The sequence below is a fragment of the Rhinoderma darwinii genome, chromosome 1 (assembly GCF_050947455.1).
Source record: "Rhinoderma darwinii isolate aRhiDar2 chromosome 1, aRhiDar2.hap1, whole genome shotgun sequence".
NCBI classification, from domain to species: Eukaryota; Metazoa; Chordata; class Amphibia; order Anura; family Rhinodermatidae; genus Rhinoderma; species Rhinoderma darwinii.
In genome coordinates, this window is record NC_134687.1 from 640,250,261 (window position 1) to 640,268,725 (window position 18,465).

General features: G+C 43.9%; 1 protein-coding gene across 1 annotated transcript in view; it reads right to left on the minus strand.

Moving 5' to 3' along the window:
- Positions 1-18,465, minus strand: part of LOC142660898 (uncharacterized) — a 127,478-nt gene that overhangs the window by 14,378 nt on the left and 94,635 nt on the right. The window lies entirely within an intron of this gene.

The window sequence follows — 18,465 nt, forward strand, 5'->3', positions numbered from 1 at the left end:
GCCCCCATCTGCCCCTTGTAGTGCCATACAGCCCCCCATCTGCCCCTTGTAGTGTCATACAGCCCCACCTCCCTCTTGTACACAGTGCCCCCCACCGCCCCCTTGTAGACAGTGTCATACAGCACCCACCTCCCCATTGTAGAAAGTGACATACAGCCCCCACCTCCCCCTTGTAGACAGTGCCATACTGCCCCCCACCTCCACCTGACAGGATCCTTGCGTAGGCCGGCTTGATCCAGAGATGTCATCACGCCTACTGCGCAGGGATCCTGTCCCTGCGCCTCATAGGCTGCAGGCGCCGCTGTAGCCTGCTACAGAGTTTCCCAACCTTTTCGGACTTGAGCCACCCCTGGAAAAAAAAAAATCCTCAGGGCCCCCCTACCAAAAATTGTTTAGGGAAAGACAGAAAATAGCTAAAAATAAGCACTACATTCTTAGGCCCCATGCACACGACCGTAAAAAACCTCAGTTTTTGCGGACCGCAAAACGGAGCCATTCACTTTCATTGAACACTGACACCTTTCCTTAGCACTACGGAAGGGTATCCGTGCCGTGGAAATGTTCCGGGAATTATGGAACATGTCCGTTCTTTCGCAAAAGCGTCGGCAAACATCTGCCCATTCATTTGAATGGGTCTTACGATATTCTGTGCCGACGGTCATTTTTTTTACGCGCCGCTGTCAAAAGACGGCGCGTAAAAGAGACGCCCGCGTCAAAGAAAAGCCTGTCACTTCTTGAGACGTAATTGGAGCCGTTTTCCCTTGACTCCATGGAAAAACAGCTCCAATTACGTCCGTAGTGGACGCAGCGAAAAGCGCCTGCACATGCCATTACGTCTGAAATTCCGGAGCCGTTTTCTCCTGAAAAACAGCTCCGTAATTTCAGCCGTAATGGACGCTGCCGTGTGAACACACCCTAAAATGACCATCAGCCCGTCCACTCACAGTAAAACGACCATCAGCCCCCCACTCACAGTAAAACTACCATCAGCCCCCCACTCACAGTAAAAACTACCATCAGCCCCCCACTCACAATAAAACTACCATCAGCCCCCACTCACAGTAAAATGACCATCAGCCCGCCACTCACAGATGCCCCCTGCATAGTACCACACAGCCCATTGTAGGTCGTGCCACACAGCCCCCTTGTAGGTCGTGCCATACAGCCCCCTTGTAGGTCGTGCCACACAGCCCCCTTGTAGGTCGTGCCACACAGCCCCCTTGTAGGTCGTGCCACACAGCCCCCTTGTAGGTCGTGCCACACAGCCCCCTTGTAGGTCGTGCCACACAGCCCCCTTGTAGGTCGTGCCACACAGCCCTCTTTTAGTTCGTGCCACACAGCCCCCTGTAGGTCGTGCAACACACCCCCTTTGTAGGTAGTAGGGATGTCACGATACCTGAATTTGGACTTCGATACCGATACTTTGTGTAGTATTGCAATTTCGATACCAAAACGATACTTTGCCAACAGTAATAAAAAAAAGTTCTTCCATTTTCTGATGTGAGGCGCGAGGTGTGATGCTGAATTTAACCTCCATGTGCCTCAAATTAATAGTAATTAACCCCATCATGTTTCTCCGAATGTGTATATTTTATATATTGAGACTTATTTTAATGCTTATTGTAAAAAAGGCGTATGTGTATTTTTTTAAATTTAACATTACTTTATGTTTTTACTTTATTTTTAAACTTTAATATACTGGCATATATCAGATATATGCCAGTACATTAGCCTGTGTATGTATAGTACACAGGCAGTTGTTAGGACATACCTAAGTATGCCCTAACAACAGGAAATATGGTAAGACGGCCCTGGGGTCCTTCAATGGACCCTGGGCTGTCTGCCCATATATGGTATGGCCCTCAATCGCGTCACAGGAATTCCCTGTGACGCGATCCAAGGGTAATCCCCGCTCCTCACTTTCCCCTGAATGCTGCAGTCAGCTTTGATCGCAGTATTCAGGAGAATAGCGGCGGAGATGAGCGGTTTCTCGGATCTCCGCCGTTATAGAGCGGGGCTGCGGCTGTGTAATACAGTCATTGCCCCGCTCCTGACAGAAGTGCGTGCGCGGTCAGCATGAGGTAATGCGGCTGGCGCTGCACTAATGAGCGGCGGCGCAGACACCGAAGACAGAACATGGGGGTGTTTTGCAGTGCGGCCGCCATGTTCTGTTTTCAGTGCCGCCGCTCATTAGTGCAGCGCTGGCCGCATCGCATCATCCTCGCGGCGCGCTCATGTCAGGACTCAGGACCGGGGCAATGGCTGTATTACACAGCCGTAGCCCCGCTCTCATTCATCATGTATTACTATACTTAGCTGTGTGGCTCGAGCCATTTTGGGATGCACAGTATCGAAAATTCGATGCATTGTGCATCCCTAGTAAGTAGTGCCACAAATCCCCCCCTTGCCGCACAGCCCCCTTGTAGGTAGTGCCACACAGATCCCTTGTAGTGCCACACACACCCTTGTAGGTAGTGCCACACAGCCCCCATGTAGGTAGCACTCCCTTCCTGTAGATAGCGCCACTGTAGCTCCCTGTGGCTGGGGATTCCGCTCCTTGACGGAGTGCTTGATGTCTCTGTCCATGTGTGAACAGTGACACCTGGGGCAACTAACTCCTGAAGCGGAATCCCCTGTCTTCAGCGTTGCCGACGCTGTGACCTGGGATTCCACTCCAGGAGAAGCCCCTGACGTCTCTGTCCATTTAGTCGGGGGGTGCCATCTACAGGGGTTCTGCAAAAAAATCTCCTCTTCACATCCACTTTGCGCTATGAGGAGGAGGAGAGAAAGCACGTCCGTGGCAGTTGTCCAGAGGAGTGTCGCGGCACCCCTGGAGGGTTCTCATGGGAACCTCATGCTGGGAACCACCAGCCTAGTAGATCGCAGAGCAGGGAGATACCTCCCTGCTCTGCTATAGTGTTCAATAGTATCTGCGTCTTTAGCAGGGCCGTATTTACAACTCACGCTGCCCTAGGCACTAAGCCTGAATATACCCCCATTACAGGCCTATTTAGTTTAGCCAATTATCATCATGATTCACCAATTTCTGACCAATTATAATAATATTTGGTCAGTGTTAACAAAGGGTAAGATCAATGATAAAAACTTTGCTTATCGTTAATCTCTAATGAGAAAAAAAAAGGGTAGTACACCCGGCCATAGTCCTAGCGATGCGTATTCTGTTCTGAGCGTAGCCCGGCCTCCAGGGATGACTATGCATCCCATGTGACCGCTGCGGCCAATCAAAGGCTGCAGCGGTCACATGGACTACAGTGTCATCGCAGGAGGCCGGGCTACGCTCAGAGAGAGAGGGACTACGGCCGGGAGTAATAGCTTTTTTTAAAATTTATTTCTGCAGTCTTTCCGCCCAAAAAACAACACCAAAATTTGGTGCTGTTTTTCAGGTGAAATTCCCTGCGGTTCTCAGGACGTATACACTGTGTGGTTTTACGTATCCGCCCTGTGTGTCCCTACCCTTATAATCAAGTTGCTCTCCCCCACAAATATTATCTCCAATGGCTTATTCAGACGAACGGGAATTACGTCCGTGCAACCTATATTAGTCTATGGGGCCGTGCAGACATGTGTGTGATTTTTACGCTGCGTGAGTCCGCTGCGTAAAAGTCACGACATGTCCGTTCTTTGAGCGTTTTTTGCGCATCACGCACCCATTGAAGTCAATGAGTGCGTGAAAACCACGCATGCCACAAGGAAGCACTTCCATGCGAACAGCGTGACTCGCGCAACAGCTGTGAAAAGGATGAATCAAAACAGAAAAGCACCACGTGCTTTTCTGTGTACAAACATCCAAATGGAGTGTCATAATGATGGCGGCTGCGCAAAAACCACACAGCCGCGCATCATACGGGGCTGACACACGCAGCTGTCAAATGCATTTTTGCGCAAGCAAAACGCCGCGTTTTTTGCGTGCGCAAAAGGCACACGCTCGTGTGAATCCAGCCTAAGGGTAAGGCCACACAGAGTGGCCCTGACACGGTCGCAACGCAGCTAACAACCACGCCGGCACCATGTTCAGTGCGGCTGTCAAACAGCCTGTTAGTGGCCGCACGTATTCCGGTTACACGCTCATGCGCACTGCCGCTCCATTCATTCTCTATGGGAGCGCCGGAGATAGCCAAGTGCAGTGTTCGGCTTTTTCCGGCGCTCCCATAGAGAAGGGATAGGGGGTAAGCTGTTGTAATTTGCAAAATCGTGCGGCCATGAATTAATACACCCTTTATGGCCGCACGATTTTGCAGATAAAGGGACGGTTTACCCGCGTTAACGTGCGGCCATGAATTAGTACACCCTTTATGGCCGCACGATTTTGCAAATTACAACAACTTACCTCCTATTCATTCTCTACGGGAGCGCCGGAAAAAGCAGAACACTGCACTCGGCTATCTCCGGCGCTCCCATAGAGAATGAATGGAGCGGCAGTGCGCATGCGAATGTAACCGGAATACCTCTTAACAAGGTATTGGACAGCCGCTCCTACAAAGTGCCAGCGCGGTTGTTGGCCGCGTTGCGACAGTGTGAGGGCCGCTCCGTGTGGCCGTACCCTAAAGAATCCTTTCTCCCCATACATAACGCTAAGTTCCCCTCCCCATGATTCATAATAAGCTCCTACACCACAAAATAAATTATACAGAAGTCCCCCTCCCCACAAAATACATTTATAAAGAATCCCCCACACTCCTATAGCATTTAGGGCAATGTCCCCTCACCCTCAAAATCGATCTGTAAAAAATACACACTCAAAGTACCTCTAACCTAGTCTCTCCTCCCCCACAAAATCGATCTTTTAAAAAAAAAAAAAAAATCCTATTAAACATCACTAAATGCCCCCTCTCTCCCCCTCCCTCACACTGCACATAAATAGACATAGATTAAGCTAAAGCTGCTGCTCTTCTTACCTGACTCTGGAGCTCCGTGGAGGAGTCTTCACTGGGGCAGCAGCACAGCAGGAAGGTGCTGAGTGTGTGTGACACTGCAGTACAGGCTGTGCTGATTGGTGGAGCAGACAGAAGCACCTGCTGCTCCTCCAGTCAGCGCTCACTTCACGCAGCAGTGCAGAGGGAGGAACATTTCTCCTCTCTTCTGCTCGTACCCACTGGCGCCCCCCTTACAGAATGGCGGCCGGCGCCCTGTGCGACCACACGTGTCGCACATAGCTAATGCCGGCCATGGTCATGGCAGCTGTATCGTTCACGCTCCATGACGTAATAGTACGTCTCGGGAGTAACGGCCGTTTCGGCCGTCCTCCCGACACATACAGGAGCTGTGACAGCTGCTGTCTCGTACAGCAGCTGTCACAGCTCCTACAGCGGGGACCGATCTCTGTGTCCCCGCTGATTAACCCCTTAAAAGCCGCGTTCTATAGAGATCACGGCTTTTTAGGGGTTAAGCTGCCATCGCCGGCCTGCTACACGATAGCGGCCGGCGATGGTGACTATGGCAACCGGACACCAAACAATGGCGTCCGGCTATGCTTGCTGTCAGTGAGTAGCAGACAGTTCTAATACACTGCACTACGACTGTAGTGCAGTATATTAGAATTGCGATCAGGGCCTCCTGCCCTCAAGTCCCCTAGTGGGACAAAGTAATAAAGTAAAAAAAAAAAGTAAAAAAAAAAAGTAAAAAAAAGATGTGTAAAAATAAGAAAAGAAAAGTTTTAAAAGTATTAAAAGTAAAAATCCCCCTTTTTACCTGATCAGTCATTTATTATTAATAAAAATATATAAACAAACAAATAAACTATACATAATTGGTATCGCCGCGTCCGTAACGGCCTGAACTACAAAATGATTTAGTTATTTATCCCGCACGGTGAACGTCGTAAAAGAAAATAATAATAAACCGTACCACAATCACAATCGTTTGGTCACTTCACCTCCCAAAAAATGGAATAAAAAGAGATCAAAAAGTCGCATGTACCTAAAAATGGTACTGATCGAAACTACAGTTTGTTACGCAAAAAATAAGTTCTCGCACGGCTTTATTGATTGAAAAATAAAAAAGTTCTGGCGCTTAGAATAAGGTAACACAGAAAGTGAATGATTTTTTACAAAACGTATTTTATTGTGCAAACGCCATAAGACATAAAAAAAACTATAAACATCTGGTATCGCCATAATTGTATTGCCCCGCAGAATAAAGTGAATATGTCATTTATAGCGCACGGTGAACACTGTAAAAAAAAACAATAGTAGAATTGCTGTTTTTTAGTCGCCACGCCACCTAAAAATAGAATAAAAACTGATCAAAAAGCAGCACGCACCCCAAGAAAACTACAATGGATTCCTCAAGGGGTCTAGTTTCCAAATTGGGGTCATTTTTGGGGGGTTTCCAATGTTTTGGCACCACAAGACCTCTTCAAACCGGACATGGTGCCTAATAAAAAAAGAGGCCTCAAAATCCACTAGGTGCGCCTTTGCTTCGGAGGACGCTGCTTGAGTCCATTACCGCACTAGGGCCACATGTGGGATATTTATCAAAACTGCAGAATCTGGGCAATATGTATTAAGTTGCGTTTCTCTGATAAATCCTTTTGTGTTATAAAAAAATGGTATAAAGAAAATGTAAATTTCACCTCTACTTTGCTCTAAATTTCTGTGACACACCTAAAGGGTTCATAAACTTTCTAAATGCTGTTGTGAATACTTTGAGGGGTCTAGTTTCTAAAATGGGGTGTTTGATAGGGGTTTCTAATATATGGGCCCCACAAAGCAACTTCAGAACTGAACTGGAACCTAAAAAAATTAATAAATACTTCGCTTCTTACATTATACTGATGAGCCGTGCCCACCCTGAGATGACCCCAGTTTTGACCGTTTGTATAAACGGAGACCCCTATTAGACCATTTCAGTGCCCGGTTTTCCCAATCATACACCCCGAGAAGCGTATTTCTATTGATGAGTCCCTGGTACATTTTAAAGGGAGGGTTCAATTCCGCGAGTACCTGCCGGGTAAGAGGGCAAGGTATGGCGTGAAGATGTATAAGCTGTGCGAGAGTGCATCAGGGTATACCTACAGATTTAGGATATATGAAGGAAAGGCGACCCCTAAACCAGATTGCATCCTGGACTACAATAGGTACATGGGAGGGATGGACTTGTCAGATCAAGTCCTGAAGCCCTACAGTGCCATGCGGCGTGGTATAAGAAGCTGGCTGTGATCATCATACAGATGGCTTTGTACAATGTGTACGTGCTACATCGATGTGCAGGGCAGAGGGGAACTTTCCTGGAATTTCAAGAGGTGATTATCAAGAACCTAATCTTTAGGGACCAAGAAGGGGGGGCACCCAGTACTTCTGGAAGCGGGGCCACACGCATCGTACCAGGGCGGTAACACTTTCCAGGAGAAGTTCCCCAAACTGGCAAGAAGGGAAAAAGTCAAAAGAGGTGCAAAGTCTGCTATAAGAGGGCGATAAGGGATGACACAATATATCAATGTGACACGTGTCCCGAATAACCAGATCTCTGTATGAAAGAGTGTTTTAAAATTTATCATACATCCCTTGGTTTATAATTTACCCCAATTTTACTTACCCTGATGCACTCCGCACAGCTTATCCCCCCTCGTCTTTCCCCTCTGGGCCCTGCTGTGTGCCCAGGCAGCTGATAACAGCCACATGTAGGGTATTGCCATACCCGGGAGAACCCACATTACAATTTATGGGGTGTATGTGACCGGTCAAAATGCTCACTACACCTCTAGATGAATGCCTTAAGGGTGTAGTTTTTAAAACGGGGTCACTTCTTGCGGGTTTCAACTGTATTGGTACCTCAGGGGCTTCTGCATATATGACTTCACACTAGAAAATCCCCAGTAGGCCAAATGGTGGTCCTTTCCTTCTGAGCCCTCCCATGGGCCCAAACGGCAGTTTATCACCAAAAATGGGGTATTGCGGCACTCAGAACAAATTGCGCAACAGAATGGGGTATTTTGTTTCTTGTGAAAATAAGAAATTTTCAGCCAAAACTACATATTATTTAAAAAAAATAATTTGGTTTTAATTCCCAGCCCAATTCAAATAAGTTCTGTGGAAAACTATGGGGTCAAAATGGTCACAACACCCATAAATGAATTCCTTGAGGGTGTAGTTTCCAAAATGGGGTCACTTCTGGTGGGTTTCTATTGCTTTGATACCTCTGGGGCTCTGCAAATGCGACATGGCACCCGAAAACCAATCCAGCAAAATCTGGACTCCAAAGAACAAATAGCGCTCCTTCCCTTCTGAGGCCTCCCATGGGCCCAAACGGCAGTTTATCGCCACAAATGGGGTATTGCTGTACTCAGAAGAAATTGGCCAACAAAATGGGGTATTTTGCTCCCTGTGAAAATAAGAAATTTTGATCACAAATGACATTTTATTGGAAAAAATTTAAATTTTTTTCATTTCACAGCCCAATTCAAATACGTGCTGTGAAAAAACTGTGGGGTCAAAATGGGAACAACAACCATAAATTAATTCCTTGAGGGGTGTAGTTTCCAAAATGGGGTCACTATTGGGGGATTCCTACTGTTTTGGCACCTCAACACCTTTTCAAACCTGGCATGCTGCCTAAAATATATTCTAATAAAAAAAGAGGCCTTAAAATGCACTAGGTGCTTCTTTGCTTCTAGGGCTTGTGTTTTATTCCACGAGCGCAGTAGAGCCATATGTGGGACATTTCTAAAAACTGCAGAATCTGGACAATACAGATTTAGTAGTATTTCTCTGGTAAAACCTTCTGTGTTACAGAAAAAAATTGAATAAAATTGAAGTTCAGCAAGAAAAATGAAGTTTGCAAATTTCACCTCCACTTTGCTTTAATTCCTGTGAAATGCCTGAAGGGTTAAAAAACTTTCTAAATGCTGTTTTGAATACTTTGAGGGGTCTAGTTTTTAAAATGGGGTGTTTTATCAAGGTTTCTAATACATAGGCCCCTCAAAGCCACTTCAGTACTCAAGAGGTACCTTAAAAAAAAGGCTTTTGAAATTTTCTTAAAAATTTGAGAAATTGCTGTTTATGTTCTAAGCCTTGTAACGTCCAAGACAAATAAAAGAATGTTCAAAAAACGATGCCAATCTAAAGTAGACATATGGGAAATGTGAACTAGTAACTATTTTGGGTGGTATAACCGTCTGTTTTACAAGCAGATGCATTTAAATTCTGAAAAATTCTATTTTTTCAACATTTTGCAATTTTTCACCAATAAACACTGAATAGTATCGACCAAATTTTACCATGAACATGAAGCCCAATGTGTCACAAGAAAACAATCTCAGAATCGCTTGGATAGGTTTAAGCATTCCGACGTTATTATCACATAAAGTGAAATATGTCAGATTTGAAAAATGGGCTCTGTGCCTTAAGACCAAAACTAGGCTGCGTCCTTAAGGGGTTAAGGCCAAAACAAGGCTGCGTCCTTAAGGGGTTAAAGAGCTTAGTTCAGTTATTTCAGTCCCCATCTCCATAATATTCAGAGATTCTCTAGTGACTGGTATAGTGCCAAGGGACTGGCGCAGGGCAAATGTGGTGCCTATTTTCAAAAAGGGCTCTAGGTCTTCCCCGGGTAATTTTAGCTCTGTCACCACATTATAAGTGCCCTATCTCCTACATAATCTGATCAGCGCTGTAATGTAGATAACAGCAGTGGTTTTTATTTTGAAAAACGATCATTTTTGAGCAAGTTATGAGCAATTTTAGATTTTGTTTCTTAAAGACCAACTGGGCGTGTTTTTACTTTTGACCAAGTGCGTGTTGTAAAGAAGTGGATGAGAGCAGGGAGATTTGACGGCTCCCTGCTCTGTTTACTTATCCTGATAGTGCCGTAAAAAGGCATATGCATCAGAATAAAGCCCGTTAGTGGCCGCCGTTAAAAGGCGTATTGGTGGTCACTAACGGGTTAACATCCATTTAAAATTTTTGAGCGGCTATTGAGGGACTATATACAGGATTATGTGACAAAAAAATTGTATTATAAGTGACAGCCAGCACGGTTTTACTAAGGACAGAAGTTGTCAAACTAACCGGATATGTTTTTATGAAGAGGTGAGCAGAAGCCTAGACAGAGGGGCCGCTGTGGATATAGTGTTTTTGGACTTTGCAAAGGCATTCAACACTGTCCCTCATAGACGTATAATGGGTAAATTAAGGACTATAGGTTTAGATAGTATAGTTTGGATACGGTCCTTGAGCCAATTCTCAATCCAATTACAGAGAGTTGTGGTCAATGATTCCTACTCTGAATGGTCCCCGGTTATAAGTGGTGTACCCCAGAGTTCAGTGCTGGGACCACTATTATTCAACTTATTAATGATATAGAACAGGGGTCTCAAACTCGGCCGGGTAAGTGGGCCACATATAGAAAAAATGGTAAGTTGACGGGCCGCATTACTTTCAAGTTTGATACCATATTAAATTATTGTTAATCAATTAGTTATTTGATCTACTATAACAATACTACATTACATTACTATAATAATACCGCTAGGTTTAAAATTTGAGATATTTCTCCACGTGCTTATTTCAACAATCCAGTTTTCCAGTTTAAGTGTCGCTAAATGCAGTCCGGTGGCTCAGTTAGCAGTGTTTGGCACTATCTAAAAAGGGGCTGCCCAATCTTGAAATGTGTGTCTGCCACAGTGCCCTCTGTGGATGCTGCCAGATTGCCCTCTGTGGATGCTGCCGCAGTGCCCTCTGTGGATGCTGCCGCAGTGCCCTCTGTAGATGCTGTCCCAGAGTCCTCTGTACATGCTGCCACAGTGCCCTCTGCAGATAATGCCACAGTGCCCTCTGTAGATAATGCCACAGTGCCCTCTGTAGATAATGCCACCGTGCCCTCTGTAGATAATGCAACACACCCCTAGATAATGCCACCGTCTCCTCTGCACATACTGCCACAGTGCCCTCTGTAGATGCTGCCGCAGTGCCCTCTGTAGATGCTGCCACAGTGCCCTTTGCAGAGAATGCCACACACCCCCCAAGTAGATCGCTCCATTAGGGCTCCCTCTAGGAGTGGAATCCCCAGCCAGAGCGCTGCCGACGCTTTGGCTGTGGATTCCTCTACTGTTGGAGCCCCTGACGTCACAGTCCATACACAGTGACGTCAGGGGATCCTCCTGGACCGGAATGTGATATCAGGGGCAACCCCAGAGCCAGAGTCCCGGAGCAGAGCACTAGTATAGGCTCTGTGCCGGAACTCTGGGGATGCAATTAACAACAGTGTCCATATGCGAACAGCGATGTCAGTAGATTCCGCAGAGTCTCGGGGCAGAGCCTATACTAGTGCTCTGCCCGGGACTCCGCTCTGGGGAAGACCCTGACACACTGTGGGATTCACTGACATCGCTATCCATATATGACAGAGTCCCGGAGCATAGCCTATACTAGCGCACTGCCTGGGACTCCACTCTGGGAAAGACCCTGACACACTGTCCATATATGGGCAGCGATGTCAGGGAATTCCACAGAGCCCCGGAGCAGAGTCTATACTAGCGCTCTGCACGGGACTCTGGCTCTGGGGCAGCGATGTCAGGGAATTCCAGAGTCCAGGAGCAGAGTCTATACAAGCGGCTCTGCGTCCCGCAGGCTGCAGATGACAGCGTAAGGGGCCGCATGCGGCCCGTGGGCCGCGTGCTTGAGACCCCTAATATAGAAGATGGGATTAATAGCACTATTTCTATTTTTGCAGATGACACCATATTAACATCTATACCTTACTGATGTTGCTCTCCGCATATGACCACTTTTATTCAGGTTCTATATATTCATTGTTGTGATACACCATAATATACCCAAGGACATAAACTCTATATCCTTCTGGTTGTCCACTTAGCCTTGTATTTGGTTAGTTTTGCATTCTGCTGCATCCAGACTTTACTATACATATTTATTGTCATATTCTACTTCTCGTACCTATAGTTGTAGCATTGTAGCATTTAGCAATTGTTGCATGGTAGTATTTTTGAATTTAGTGGTGAGGTAGTATATGGGATGCTATTCCTGAGCTGGGTTGTTCTGTTAACCCTTGGGTATATTAACATCTATACCTTACTGATTTTGCTCTCCACATATGACCTCTTTTATGCAGGTTCTATATATTCATTGTTGTGATAACATGAATTGTTGATATCGATCATTAACCCTTTTAGGACACAGCCTGTTTTGGCCTCGTGGACACATGATTTTTTCAAATCTGACATGTGTCACTTTATGTGGTAATAACTCCGGAATGCTTTTACCTATCCAAGCGATTCTGAGATTGTTTTCTCATGACATATTGTACTTTAGGTTAGTGAAAAAATTTGGTCGATAAATTCAATATTTATTTGTGAAAAACTTAAAATTTTAGCAAAAATGTGCAAAAATTTGCATTTTTCTAAATTTAAATGTATTTGCTTGTAAAACAGATCGTAATACCACACAAAATAGTTACTAGTTAACATCTCCCATATGTCTACTTTATGTTTGCATCATTTTTTTTTCACGTACTTTTATTTTTCTAGGACGTTACGAGGCTTAGAACTTTAGCAGCAATTTCTCATATTTTCAATAACATTTCAATAGGCCATTTTTTCACGGACTAGTTCAGTTCTGAAGTGGCTTTGAGGGCCTTATATTTTAGAAACTCCCCATAAAGCACCCCATTTTGAAAACTGCACCCCTCAAGGTATTCAAAACCACATTCAGAAAGTATTTGAACCCTTTAGGCGTTTCACAGGAATTAAGGCAAAGTAGTGGTGAAATTTAAAAATTTCATTTTTTTTGCCAAAATTCATTTGTAATAAAAAAAAAATCTGTAACACAGAAGATTTTACCAGAGAAATACAACTCAATATTTATTGCCCAGATTCTGCAGATTTTAGAAATATCCCACATGTGGCCCTAGTGTCCTAATGGACTGAAACACAGGCCGCAGAAGCAAAGGAGCACCTAGAGGATTTTGGGGCCTCCTTTTTTTAGGAATATATTTTAGGCACCATGTCAGGTTTGAGGAGGTCTTGTGGTACCTAAACAGTCGAAACCTCCAAAAAGTGACCCCATTTTGGAAACTACACCCCTCAAGGCATTTTTCTAGGGGTATACTTAGCATTTTGACCCCACAGTTTTTTTGCAGAATTTAGTGGAATTAGTCTGTGAAGATGAAAATCACCTATTTTTCAGTGGAAACATAGAATTTTTTCATATTTACAAGGAATAAAGGAGAAAAAGCACCCCAACATTTGTAAAGCAATTTCTCCCGATTACGGCAATACCCCTTATATGTGGTCGTAAACTGATGTTTGGACCCACAGCAGGGCCCAGGAGGGAAGGAGCGCCTTTTGGATTTTGCAGCGCAGATTTTGCTGGATTGGTTTTCAGTGCCATGTCGGGTTTGCAACGCCCCGGAGGGACCAAAACAGTGGAAACCCCCCAAAAGTGACCCTATTTTGTAATCTACACCCCTCAAGGAATTTTTCTATGGGTATAGTGGGCATTTTGGCCCCTCAGGATCTTTTTTAGAGCTAAGGTGACCAAAAAACAGCGATTTTGGCGCTTTAAATTCTTTATTTCTTACAGCGTTCACCGTGCGCAATAAATTACGTTTTAATTTATTCTGCCGGTCGATACGATTATGCCGATACCATATGTGTATCGTTTTTTTTAAGTTTTGCAGCGTTTGCACGATAAAATTACGTTTCTATAAAATAATTTCTTTTCGGAGACACGCTATTCTGAGCCGTAACTTTTTTATTTTTTAGTCAAAAAAGCTGTGGGAGGTCTTGTTTTTTGCGGGACGGGTTGTAGTTTTTATTGGTACCATTTTGGGGTAAATGCGACTTTTTGATCACTTTTTATTCTATATCTTGGGAGGGGTGGTGACCAAAAAATAGCGATGCTGACAGTTTTCCGTTTATTTTGTTTGCGGTGTTCACCCTGCGGAAAAATGAACATTATAGTTTCATAGTTTGGGTCGTTACGAACACGGTGATACCAAATATGTGTACTTTTTTTTAACGTTTTCATTTTTTCCCTATAATAAATGGCTTATTATAGGAAAACAAAACCTTTTATTTTTACACCTTTATAAAACATTTTTATTAACTTTTTTTTACTTTTTACACTTTATATTTTTGGTTATTAACTTTTTTTTAAACTTTTTACACTTTCTTTTTTTGACCTGCAGCTCTGATCGCTGCTAGACTACATTACACTACCTAGGTAGTGTAACGTATTCCAACTGTCAGTGTGACGTCACAGTCACTCTGACAGTTGGTCTACGAGGATCAGCAGAGGCTGATCCTCATAGGCTGACATACATGGCAGACCCGGGGGCCGTTGTCTGGCCCCCGGGTGCCATCACAAGCATCAGAAGCCCCCACGATTGCATGGGGGCTGCTGATGCGCTACAAACCCGCTACATGCGGAGATCGCAATCGAGCCCCGCATGTAACGGGTTAATTGCCGAAATCAGCGGCGATGAGCAGCTGATCGGCAACACTGGAGTGTCAGCTGTCGGGGACAGCTGATCTCCAAGTTCCCGATGCACACTGTCGCCAACAGTGTGCCATCGGGAACGACACAGTGACTTCCTGTCACTCTGACAGGAAGCCTATCAGGACCAGCCGAAGGTTGGTCCTGATGGGCTTCCGTCCATGGCAGACCCGGAAGCCATTGTTTGGCTTCCGTTTGCCATAGTAACTATCGGCAAACCCCGCGATTTCGGACCGGGGTCTGCCGATATGTTAGAAACCCCCAAAATTCGGCGATTGCACCCGATTGCCGAATTTAAGGGGTTAATTTGCCAAAATCAGCGGCAAAGGACCGCTGGCCGGCAAGAGGGGAGTGTCTGCTGTCGCCCCATATGTGGTAATAAACTGCTGTTTGGACCCACAGCAGATCTCAGAAGGGAAGGAGCACCGTTTGGATTTTGGAGCGCAGATTTTGCTGGATTGGTTTTCAGTGCCATGTCGCGTTTGCAACGCCCTGGCGGGACCAAAACAGGGGAAACACCCAAAAAGTGACCCTATTTTGGAAACTACACCCTGCAAGGAATTTTTCTAGGTGTACAGTTAGCATTTTGACCCCACAGGTTTTTTTGCTGAATTTAGTGGAATTAGACCGTGAAAATGAAAAATCTATTTTTTTTGTGAAAAAATATAGAAATGTTTAATTTTTACAATTTTTACAATAAATAAAGGCGAAAAAGAACACCAAAATTTGTAAAGCAATTTCTCTTGATTACGGCAATAGGCCATATGTGGTAATAAACTGCTGTTTGGACCCACGGCAATATTTGGCTTTCGGAGCTCAAATTTACACCCCTTACGGAATCTATCTAGGGGCATAGTAAGCATTTAGACCCCACAGGTCTTTTGCAGAATTTATTAGAATTAGACCGTGAAAATGAATATCAACATTTTTTCCACAAAAATGTTGCATTTTTTCATTTTCACAAAGCATAAAAAGCACCCCAACATTTGTAAAGCAATTTCTCAGAAGTACGGCAATACCCCACATGCGGTCATAAATGTTCTTTCATTAAAAATAAATTGACCCTTTCAGGACGGATCCATTTTTGCTTTTTCATTTTAGTTTTTCCCTCTGCGCTTCCCAAGAGCCATGCATTTTTTTATTTTTCCGTCAGTAGAGTGGTGTGAGGGCTTATTTTTTTGCAGGAGAAGTTGTCATTTCTGGTGACACCATTTAAAGTACCATTTATTGTACTGGGAAACTGAAAATAAAATTCTTTGCAGGCTGAAATTGGAAAAAGCTGCGATTCCTCCATTGTTTTTAGAGCTTCGGTTTTATGGCTTTCTGACACTTAAGATTAAGGTGATACCAAAATTTATACAGTTTTTTTTTAATATATTTTACTACTTTTACAAAGTAAAAACTATTTGTTAGAAAAACAAAAACGTTTTGTTTCACCACATTCCAAGAGCCATAACTTTTTTTTAATTTCTTTGGTCGATTGACTGGTGTGAGGGCTTATTTTTTGCAGGACGAGCTGTAGTTTTTATTGGTAGCATTTCTTGGTACATACAACTTTGTGATCACTTTTTATTAAAAATTTTTTTTTTTAACGCTAAGGTGACCAAAAAAACAGCGATTTTTGGCGTTTTAAATTCTTTATTTTTTACGACCTTCACCGTGCGAGTTAAATAATGGTATATTGTGATAGTTTGTACTTTTACGGATGTAGTGATACCAATTTTGTTAATTTTTTACATTACTTTAGAGGAAAAATGGGAAAGGTTTTTGTTTTTTTTAACTTTAAATAGATTATATATTTTTTTTCCACTAATAACTTTATTTACTTTTTTTGACACATTTTATTAGTCCCCCAAGGGGACTTGAAACAGTGATCATTAGATCGCTGGTACAATACACTGCAATACTAATGTATTGCTGTGTAATGTCATTTTTACAGGCTCCTGTATCAGCTCGATCGCTGTTCCTGTCCATTAGTCCCGGGTGTCAGCAGTTGTCAAACCAACATGATTTGTTTTTATGAAGAGGTGAGCAGAAGCCTAGACAGAAGGGCCGCTGTGGATATAGTGTTTTTGGACTTTGCAAAGGAATTTGACAGTCCCTCATAGACGTCTAATGGGTAAATTAAGGACTATAGGTTTAGAAAATATAGTTTGTAATTGGATTGAGAATTGGCTCAAGGACCGTATCCAGAGAGTTGTGGTCAATGATTCCTACTCTGAATGGTCCCCGGTTATAAGTGGTATACCCCAGGGTTCAGTGCTGGGACCACTATTATTCAACTTATTTATTAATGATATAGAGGATGGGATTAATAGCACTCTTTCTATTTTTGCAGATGACACCAAGCTCTGTAGTACTGTTCAGTCTATAGAAGATGTTAGTAAATTGCAAGCTGATTTGGATGCACTGAGTGTTTGGGCATTAAAAGAATTAAACCTATTTAGCCTTGAAAAAAGATGACTAAGGGGGACATGATTAACTTATATAAATATATGAATGGCACATACAAAAAATATAGTGAAATCCTGTACCATGTAAAACCCCCTCAAAAAACAAGGGGGCACTCCCTCCGTCTGGAGAAAAAAAAGGTTCAATCTGCAGAAGCGACAAGCCTTCTTTAGGCTGGGTTCACACGACCTATTTTCAGGCGTAAACGAGGCGTATTATGCCTCGATTTATGCCTGACAATAGGGCTACAATACGTCGGCAAACATCTGCCCATTCATTTGAATGGGTTTGCCGACGTACTGTGCAGACGACCTGTAATTTACACGTCGTCGTTTTGACAGCTGTCAAACGACGACGCGTAAATTGACGGACTCTTTGCAACGTAATTTGAGCCGTTCTTCATTGAACTCAAGGAAGAGCAGCTCAAGATTTACGAGCGTCACAGACGCCTCAAAGGAGGAGCTTTTACGGCTGAAACGAGGCAGCTGTTTTCTCTTGAAAACAGTCTGTCTTTTCAGACGTAAAAGTCTCTCATCGTGTACACATACCCTTACTGTGACAACTGTGAATCTATGGAATAGTCTACCGCAGGAGCTGGTCACAGTAGCTTCAGTAGATGGCTTTAAAAAAGGCTTAGGTAATTTCCTAGAACGAAAAAATATTTGCTCCTATGTCAATGTTTAGAATTTTTTTGCATCCATTTCCCATCTCCTTGGTTGAACTTGATGGCCATGTGTCTTTTTTCAACCGTACTATGTAATACACAGCTGACACTGTAATACACAGCTGACAACTGCAGCGTATGGAGCGGGCTCAGCGCATGAGCCCGCTCCATATATAACCCCCCGCACCACGACATGCTATTGTCATGGTGCGCGAAGGGGTTAATGCGCAGCAGGTGGTGCAACGTGAAAATTAAAAGTTTCCACTGATATGCCACTGATATTAAAGCACAATATGTTGTGCCCAGTTTGTGCCACTGAAGACAAATACCACATACAATGTTGAGCGGGTTCTTCCAGGTATAAAATATCATATGTGGACGGAAGCTGGTGTTTGGGCATGCTGTGGGCTCAGAAGGGAGGGAGCGCCATTTGGCTTTTGGAGCGCAGATTTTGCTTGGTAATCGTTCTATTTGGGGTTTTGCTGGTATTTCAGTTTACAATGTGGTGGCATATGTAAGCTGGGCAGAGTATATCAGGGTATAATAATGCGGTATATAAATAATAATTCATAGATATGTGGCCAGTGTCGCACTTATAAATGGTGCCCAATCTTATCCGCTTTTGAAACGCTATGCACAATTTCTGTCACTAGATTCTGAGAGGCAGAACTTTTTTATTTCTTCTCCACCAGAGCGGTGTGAGGGCTTATTTGTTGCGGAACAATCTGTAGTTTTCATTGGTACAATTTTAGGGTACATGTGATTTTTTGATCACTTTTTTTTTTTTTTTCTGGCAAGCAAGGTGACAAAAAAAACATAAATTTTGACAATGCTTTTTGTCCTTTTTATTTTAATTTTTTTTACAGTGTTCACCGCGCGCTA